The sequence below is a fragment of the Electrophorus electricus genome, chromosome 16 (genome assembly GCF_041902795.1).
Source record: "Electrophorus electricus isolate QZ-2024a chromosome 16, ASM4190279v1, whole genome shotgun sequence".
In the NCBI taxonomy this organism is placed as follows: Eukaryota; Metazoa; Chordata; class Actinopteri; order Gymnotiformes; family Gymnotidae; genus Electrophorus; species Electrophorus electricus.
This window is the reverse complement of record NC_137512.1, coordinates 13,531,034-13,541,065: the sequence shown is the minus strand read 5'-3', so window position 1 is coordinate 13,541,065 and position 10,032 is coordinate 13,531,034.

Here is a 10,032-nt window from a genome sequence, read left to right as displayed (position 1 = left end):
TAAATTATATAACTGCACATTGATGATGCAGCTGAACGTGTAACGTTTTGTATTAGCCCCTTTCTACCTTCTGTTTAATTAAATATTAATACAATCCCTTAAGATTATATGAGCAGATTTTCAGTTTTATTAACTCAAGCATCTTTCACCGGTCAACGCTGAATACTGTTTTTTTTTCTTTTTGACGAAAGTCCACAGATCTTGATGTATTTCTAGTGATAACCAAGGCAGATGCATGATCCGCCAAACCATTGATTGCGTTACCACTGAAAAGAGAAAGCTCCACCGAACCACCATGATGAACATGATGAATTCCTGATATGCTGAAGCCAACTTTGTGTGTAAATCGCACATATGGTTAGAGTGAAAATACTGATTACAAACACTTTAAATAATCCAAAGGGAGAGGGGTGGTTGTTCCCGTGGTTCTTTGCAGTTGGGTAATTAGCATCTCCTTGCATCCTTCATCAAATCAAGCCCTGAATATAGTTCTGGCTCCACCATCACCCAACAAAAGCAGTTTAGAACCAGCACATCTGAAACTAATAAGAGAATGTTGATAATGCATTCATTTTAATGCAATTTCTGAATTAGCCAATTAATTAAATAGTTTGGTTCCCATCTCTGCAAGTCTTTCTCAGAAGTTTGGAGTAAAGGAGCATGGTTTATATTACACTATTGAGCAACATCATTAGATATTCACAAGTCTAGATAAATAAACTTAAAAATGCTCCAAGAAAAGGGTTTTTTTTTTTTTTTTTGCGGCAGAGTTGAGAGCTATAATTACAGTCTTTCTCAAGTTTACTTTATAAACGGATATAGAACCTATGCAGGTAAAATATAGCAGCATATAATTAACACAGCATGCAATTAAATATTTGGATTGATAAACTGTAAAGCCATAAACAGAGGGAAGAAATCCAATAACTATCAGCAACTGCTCGAATACAAAGGCAAATAAAAGACCCTTGCAGCCTCGTCTTGTGACCCACATTAAGGCAAGTTGTATGGTTATTTCATCATTAGTTTAGACCTCTGCTCTGGGGTTGTGATAATTAATCTCGTTAAAATACTTTAATTTTGTATTAGGATTCATTCTTTGAAGGACCATGAGTAAATAGAACCATTTGACATGGCCAAAGGTTATTTCATTCTAAAGCTATAGTGACTGCTATTAATTGGATATGTTTGGCAAGGTGTATATAACATTCAAACCTCTGTAAATATTATCAAAGGAAGACGAGATCTGAATAAAGCCTGTTTAGTCCATATATACTAGTTGTGAAGTCTTGAGGCAATGATTCTTACAGAGTGTAACACTACAGAAATCAGTCACACTTCCAGTAAAGTTTATTTGTAATGGGGAATTCCAAAAGTTAGGTCACAATGCAGGCACAGATCAGCAACATGATGAGCCACAAATGGTACATAAGGGAAAGACAAAAATGTAGTTGTGTTACCAGTCCAAGTGCAGAAATTAAAACATAATCCAAGCAGCGAACAATATGCAACATGGTAGTTGGGGGGTCTCCCCATGGCAAGAGTCCACTTCGGTCATGTGTCACTGCTGGATCCTCTTGTTGCTCTGAGGGCTGGTAACCTAGGGTGCACTCAAAGGTATTTTAGACCCTTAGCTGAGCTAGTTAGGGGTTTGGGGTTATTCTGGCCTAGAGAAGGAAATGGGACAAATCAGACTCATTACAGAAAACGTGCAGGAATTTTCTCAGTCCATGGTTAGCCTGTTCATATTGTGGATCCTAGCAAACAACAGATGCCCCTGGGACATTCCCTAATGTCTGTAATTGGGTATTTTTAGAACATTTGCTGTAGAACATTCCTAGGCCGTTGTTGACATTAGCAACAGGTCCATTTGTAGTCCTGTTGAGAAATTCCAAAACATATGTTCATGATGTACTTGGTAATGTCCCAGTAAGGTCCCCAACATAACATAAATTGTTCACCTTTAGAACATTTGAGAATATCCAGCTATGTTCCCACAGCAGACATTTATCTCATAGCCTTCAGAATCATTCAACTGGTACTTTAAAATGACGTTAAAGTTTAAAAGTAAAATATGGCTGAGTGGGTATTTGTGCATAGACATTATTTAACATTGTTTAACCTTTAATTCTAAATAGCTGTAACAGTATTTAGGCTTGAATGGGCAAAATAATTTTTAACACTGATTTCAAAATCCCACTTCTGAAGTAAGCTACCTTCGTATTGAACAGTTATGGGTTTCCCTTTATTGGCATACCTCGATGGATCCATGTAAAAAGAAAACCAGCATACAGGTTTATATTCAAACTCGGATGTCATATATCAAAATACATGAAAGCATACATTAGGTATAATGAAAAGCAGCATATTATTAACCTTGGTGTCAAGGCTTTCTACAGAGGTAGATATGATTTGAGGTGGATCTCCTCCCATATGAGGATCAGTGATTTCCTTGGGTGGTCGTAATTGACAGCGTAATTGACCACAGAATCTCCAGACTCTTCCACATCTGTCAGATGTGCTTGTTATGAACCTGAACTGAACGGGGTGACAATGGTGAACCTGACAATTCAGCTGTTCTTTGGCAAATGCAAATCAAGATGCATGGTGCTGGGCTGTGAGCACAGGTCCCACTAAAGGACATCGGGCCCCCATGCCATGCTCATGGAGTCTATTTCTGACAGTTTGGTCAGAAACATGCACACCAGTAGCCTGCTGGAGGTCATTTTGTAAGGTTCTGACAGTGCTCCTCCTGTTCTCCCTCACACAAAGGAGCAGATACCAGTGCTACTGGTGGGTTGATGCCTTTCTATGGCCATGTCCAGCTTTCCTCGTGTAATGGCCCATGTCTTAGTATCTCATCCATGTTCTTGAGACTATGCTAGGAGACACATCAAACCTTGCAATGACACATATGGATGTGACTTCCTGGAGGAGCTGGACCCCCCTTGGTGTTGCTTTTCCAGTGCACCTGTTGTCACTTTCATTTGCACCAAAGCAGTGAAAATGATTCACAATCACTTGTGCTTCCTAACTGGATAGATTAAACCTGGAGGCTATACTGGGATGATTGAGTGTTCCCTTAATTTTCTGAACGGTTTAATAAAAAGCAAACAAGATTTTAAAGGTCTGATTTTATATGTATATAGGAATTCCAAAGTGATCATATTTCTACTTCTAAAGTACAGTTAAAAAAAACATGGAATGTACAGTCCAACAATGATTTGTGAAACTTCACAAATTTTACTTTAAATGCAATATATTTGAAAACTGCTGGGGTGGTTTTAGTACATACATTGCTAAAAAAAAAAAAAAATTCTTTATTGGCATAACTGGGCCACGCAAGACATACGTTGCCTTTTTTCCTGCCATCTCCTTAGAGACCTGTGGTGTATGCAGCTGATGTCATGTAATAGAGCTCCTGTTCTGATGGTTGACTGACATTTTCCAGTGAGCTAGTTAAGCATTCTTCAGTGCTGCGTATTGATCTCAACATTTTCCCAGTACACCGCAAAGTGAGAACTAGTCTCCACCACTGGCAAGCTTTTACATTAGTGTAAAAGCTATTGGTATAATCCAGAAATTGCTATGCTGTAATTCATTTTTCTCATGAAGTAGCAAGCCAATTATTGGTGGTCTCTATTCACCATGCACCTGATGGCACAATGCATCCATGCCCTGACAGGCACGGTCTCCATTGATTTTGTTTTCCTTCCCCCTCTATCTCTCCCTTGGCTCACTTGGGTGGGTGGCATTACTTGGGGTTACACGCGGCAGCGGTTCTGCATGTAGCTTTGTTTGTTGTTTGAATGTTCTTAGCTTTTGCCATGCCTCCCTCAGGTGGTGTTTGTTCTATGTCATTGGCCTCCCTACCTGTAAATTATGTCATTATGTTTACCCTTGTTTAAGCCCTGTTTAGTTTCATGACCACTGACAATCACTTTTATGTTCGGTTTTGTTTCCATTTATTTTCATTAAACTTCAGTTGGAGACTTGAGATTGCTTCCTTCCTTTTGTTCTGCATCACTTCACCTGTAACAGTGCAGATAAATTGATATACATATCTCTTCAAATAAAGATCACAAAAACAACAACAATAATATTTGCTGCATATTTTAAATGTTTCTGAGCCATTTCATTATATACATTTACGTTTACGGCATTTAGCAGATGCTTTTGAGTGACAGTACAGTAGGTTAGAGTTTAATATACCAATCTAGAATACTGTAGAAATACAGGGATCACTGCTGATGCCTAGAAGTACAAAATACATAAGATCTATCTTAAAAAATAAGTGTAATAAACAATAAGTTCTAGAATTTGTTTTACAATATTAGTGTAATAAACCTATAGACCCGAAGCACAGTATTTCAAGCCGAGCCGTACTTGAGGTTCGAAATACTCAAGGTACAGATCGGGCTTTGACTACTAACCTCATGTATGAAGGGGCTGGTCCATTTTTGGCTTTGTAGGCAAGCATCAAGGTTTTAAATCTGATGCTTGCAGCTACTGGAAGCCAGTGAAGGGAGTACAGCAGCAAAGTAATGTGTGAACTTCGGATGATTGAAGACCAGTCATGTTGCTGCATTCTGGACAAGTTGTAGAGGTTTGATGACTCTTAGAGGAAGACCAGCAAGTAGCGAGTTGTAATAGTCTAGCTTTGAGATCACAAGAGACTGCACAAGCACCTGGGTAGCTTCCTGCGAGAGAAAGGGCCGAATCCTTTGTATGTTACAAAGGAGAAATCTGCAAGACCGGGTTAGATTTGAAACATGAGTTGAGAACGACAACAAAGTTATACCCAAGCCACGGGCAGCTACGGATGGTGATTCCAGGGAGTTATTGAGGTCATGGGAAGGGTTGGGAGTACCTGGGATGTACAGAAGCTCAGTTTTACTGGGGTTGAGCTTCAAATGGTGGGCTGTCATCCATGACACCATGTCAGTAAAGCATGCTGAGATATGTCGGGGACCTGCGTGTCAGAGGGTGGGAAAAAAATAAATAAATGTTATCGGCATAGCAGCGGTAGGAGAAACCATGAGAAGATATTGTATCACAAAGAGAACGAGTATACAAAGAGAAGAGAAGGGGGCCTAATACTGAGCCCTTGTGGAACACCAGTAGAGACTCTACATGGCTTGGATGTGGATCCTCTCCATTTCACCTGATAGGACCGTCCCTCCAGATAGGATTGAAACCATTTCCATGCAGAGCCAGTTACACCAAGCCTAGAGAGAACACAGAGAAGAATGTTGTGGTTCACTGTGTCAAACACTGCCAAAAGGTCTATAAGTATCAAAGCAGATGATAGTTTGGCAGCTTTAGCAACATAACATTTTTCCATCACTGCTATGAGGGCTGTTTCTATAGAATATGCTAGTTTGTAGAAAGACTGATTGGGATCATGCAGCTGGTTCTGGGTGAGGAAAAGAGACAATTGATTGTAAACTGCTCATTCGAGGGCTTTTGAGAGGAAAGAGAGAAGTGATACTGGTCTGTAGTTGGTAACGTTGGAGCCGTCGAGTGTGGCTTCTTGAGAATTGGTACCACCCTGGCGGGTTTGAATGCAGTTGGCACGTATCCAGAAGATAATGAGTTGTTTATGACGACAGAGATAAAAGGAAGCAGATATCTTGAGATTGTCTGGAACAGAGACAATGTAGTCGGATTGCTGGAAGTCAGGATTTGAAGAATTTTGTCTGAGGAGATAGGAGAAAAAGAAGTCAGAGACTTGGATGTTGGGGAATGCACATGGGTTGGAAGAGTGGGAACAGAGTAAAAGGACTAGTGGATTGCTGCAACCTTCTCCTAAAAGAAGGTGATAAAATCCTCTGGAGTAAGAGATGAGGAAGGAGTGGGAGGGAAGGAGAGAAGAGCTTGCGTGGATCAAATGCTGATTATTCGAATTTTCCTCTGTAGTAGGATGACTTTGCAGATGTTACTTGCAGTGAGAACTTGGAAAGGAGAGACTGGTATGAGCTGAGGTCTGAATCTAGGTGAGATTTCCTCCACCGCCCCTCTGCAGTCCTTAGTTCTCTCCTGTGGCAGCGGAGTGTTTCTGTTAGCCAGCAGGCAGGTGGGGAGGATTTTGCAGGTCTAGAGGAGAGAAGGTACAGAAGATTCATTGATGAGGAGAGTGTAGAAATGAAGGAATTTGTAACTGTATCCAAAGAGAGAGAAGACAGAGTCAGGGTGAGGAAGGGTGCCCAAAACAGTAGAAGTAAGGGAAGAGGGAGTTATGGAGTGCAGATTGCGATGGAAGAAGGAGGAACACGTTGGGAGGACTGGATGGAAAGAGAAAGAAGGCAGAGTGAGAAGGATAGAAAGTGATGGTCTGAGAGGTGGAGGGGGCTGACTGCAATGTCCGATGTTGTGGTGGTACGGTTGAAGATCAGGTCTAGAACATTGACTGCTTTGTGAGTAGTAGGAGAGTGGTAGAGGGTGAGGTCAAATGTTGTCAACAGTAGAAGGATGCAGGAGGAATGCAGCTTGTCTGATGGACGATTGAAGTCTCCAAGGAGAATGAGTGGATTACCTTCAATGGGGAATTGACTCAGGAGGCTGTCAAGATCATCAATGAAGTTATCTAGGGAACCTGGAGGGCAGTAGATATGATATGAGGTTTGGTGGGGAAAGACACTGTAATGGCATGAAACACCACTCTTGAGACAATAGTAAACCTGTGCCACCACCTCTGCTGAGATTCCTTTGAGAATGTGTGAATGAAAAGGCAGAGGACAGGGCAGCCGGAGTCGCCGAGTTCTCAGGGGTGATCCAGGTTTCTGTTAGAGCCAGTGTAGGGAAGTGTAGGAAATGCAAGGAATGGAGGAATGCTAGTGCTAAGATGAAGTCAGCCTTCTGGACAGCAGTTTGGCAATTCCAGAGCCCTCCTGCCACCAGGATCTGTGATATATAGCTTCATAAAATCCTGTACTCAGTTCTGGGAAATGCCTATGCGAGTACTACATTGTGAAAACTGCTCTTGTGAGGAGGTAGAATAATTTGAACACCATATGAAATGTGTTACCAGGGAGACAAATATGCTAATTAAGGTTTACTCCAACATTATAATAGGTTTTTGGACAACAATGCCACCACACTTAGGCCAGTTAGATCACTGATCCGTACTCTTGACATAAACATACACTCAAGAACAGGAAAAAGCTTAACCCACTACAAAGACTGTTTAGACGTGACCTGAAGGACCTTCTCTGTAGCTGCAGAACTGTTTTGAAAGGCTTAACTGGAAAATGTTTGAGGATCTGAACTTGGAAAATGTCACCAGTGACCAACATATCAGGATATACCCCAGCCAGAAGCCCTGGATAACAAAGGAATATGTAACTCTATTCAAGGTCTGTACCACCTCCTTCAGGTCCAATGCCTTATACAGCACTACTATAGTCAATGCATCAGGTTTGTTAACAAGGCCTAAAGAGGAAGACTGAGGATCACCAACAACCGCCCATGGTGGGTATGGAAGGGCATCCAACACATCCAACCCAAAGTTCAGGGGTTACAAGGCCACCAAACACATTGTTGTAGACAAAGATGTCTCACTGATAGAATAACTTCTTTGGAATTGTTTCTTTGCTTGCTATGAGGTGGAAGCTGCAGAAGCAAATATGACATCCCAACCAGCCTCCAACAGCCACATCCTCACAGTGCAGGTGCATGATGCAAGGCAGATGTGCCCGCCCTTATTGTGTGAGAGGAAAGGTGCTGGAAGAATGTGAAGACCAGACCTTCAACCTGTCCCTATTTAGATCTATAATTCCAACATATCTGAATTCTGCCACAGTCATTCTACTGCCATAAAAAAGACATCAGCAATCTCAATGACTACCATCCAGTGACACTTACAGTGGATATTATGAAATGTTTAGAGAGGCTAATCCTGCAGTACATTAAAGCCAGTCTCCCATCCACCTTTACCTACAGAGTGAATAGGTCTACATAAGATGTTATCTACACTGCTCTTCACATAGCAATAACCCACCTTGAGCACTAAGGAGCTATCTGAAAATGTTTTTATAGACTTCAGCTCTACCTTCAATATGGTCATCCCAGACAGACTGGCTTAGGACTTTTCCAACTCAACTGTTACTGAATCAAAGACTTTCTGACTAACTCCCCTCAGACTGGTAGACTAAGCCTCCACCTCTCCTCCACCCTTAAAATCAGCACTGGTGCCCCACAGCACTGCTTTCATGTGTTGAGTCCACTTTTTATGCCCTATACACTCATGACTCTCATCCATCTCACCAACACCAACATTAAGTTAATGGATTACACCACTGTGGTTGGACTCATTTCAGGAGGAAACAAGACAGCTTAGAGGGATGAAGTCCAAAGACTGACACCAAGGTGTTCTAAGAACAATCTCATCCTGACCTCCTCAAAAACAAAATAACTCAGATTTCCAGAAGAACAGGACAGAGCCAATCCACTATAATCGACTACATTCAATAGTGAATGTGTGTAAAAGGTTCCTGCTTTCAGTTTCCTGGGTATGTACATCGCTGAAGACATTGCAGTGACTCCACTTGCTGAAGATACTCAGGAATACTCACTGCTCAATCAACAGTGTGCTGATGTATCTCTGTGTAGTATGCCAGCTGTTTAGTAGCATACTGGAGAGCCTTTCAGAGGGTCATCAATACTGTTCAGATCATGGGCTGCTCACTTCCACCTGTGGAAGACTTATTCAGCTCCCACTGCCTCAGCTGATTCAAGACTTATTCAGATGCCTTGCTGATCCTAATATATGTCTAAAAATCATGGACTAAGACTATAAGTACTATAAACAAGATATAGTTCAGACAAGAGTCTACTCGTTTTCAGCAGATTTGTGCTTGTGTTACAGTGTCAGCTGATGAATCATAAATAGAATTTTAATATAATTTATGTGATCTAGAAGCAAACTGTCACAATGCCATCCCACTGCTGAAAGCTACTGGCGGTGAACACGTGGACTTTGTTTGTTTCTCTTCTGTGTTAGCACGTCAATGATCCATTTGTCCAGGCTTCCCTCAGGTGGTGGGTGTTGCCTACTGCCAAACCACCAGGGGGATATTATGCCTGGACAAACTGTCACAATGCCATCCCACTGCCGAAAGCTACTGGCGGTGAACACGTGGACTTTGTTTGTTTCTCTTTTGTGTTAGCACGTCAATTATCCATTTGTCCAGGCTTCCCTCAGGTGGTGGGTGTTGCCTACTGCCAAACCACCAGGGGGATATTATGCTACAGTATTATGTTGTCATATTTAAGCCTGTTTTGTGTTCATGAGAATTGTCAGTCATTGTATTTTATGTTGGTTCCATTTGTTGTAGTTAGTGCACTTTCATGTTTGGTTTTGTTTTCGTTCATTTCACATTAAATGCTTTAGTTGGAAACTCACATTCCTTTCCTTCCTTTTTTTCTGAATGTTCTTGCAAAAAATGATTATTAGATAAAACCAGGTTAACTGCCAACACCTCAGATGTCATTTATTCAGAGGCTCACAATGAACTGAGATGACAGAATCTAACTGAACTGATAGAACTCTGAGCACACAGAAACACACACAAGTCTTATAATCTTTAGTCACATTCCCAGCTCAGTTATTTGAATATTTTATCTTTTGTGACAGAATCAGTAAACTTAGTAAAAACTAAGGGGAGATAAAGGGGGAAAGTGATCTTGTGGTGGTTGAAAAGCAATATTTACAGTATTTACATACATTTTCATATTATCTGAACCATTTTTTGACATTTGACCAAGACCAACAAATTTAAAAAATCTAAAGCTACTTACAATTGCAATTCATACTGCAGGGTCTAGCATGTCGTATTTACTTCCATGGTTCCATTGCGGCTCTTCTAGTCACCCTTGCCTGGATATAACTCAGGCTTCAGTTTGGATTTAATGCATGTATTCTTGTTCAGATGGGGTAGTAAGGAGTGAATGGGGAATTAAATGAGAAAAAACATGCTCCCCTCTCTGTTTATGGTCTATGGCTATGACTGTCACCACTGCTTGTGGTCTGAC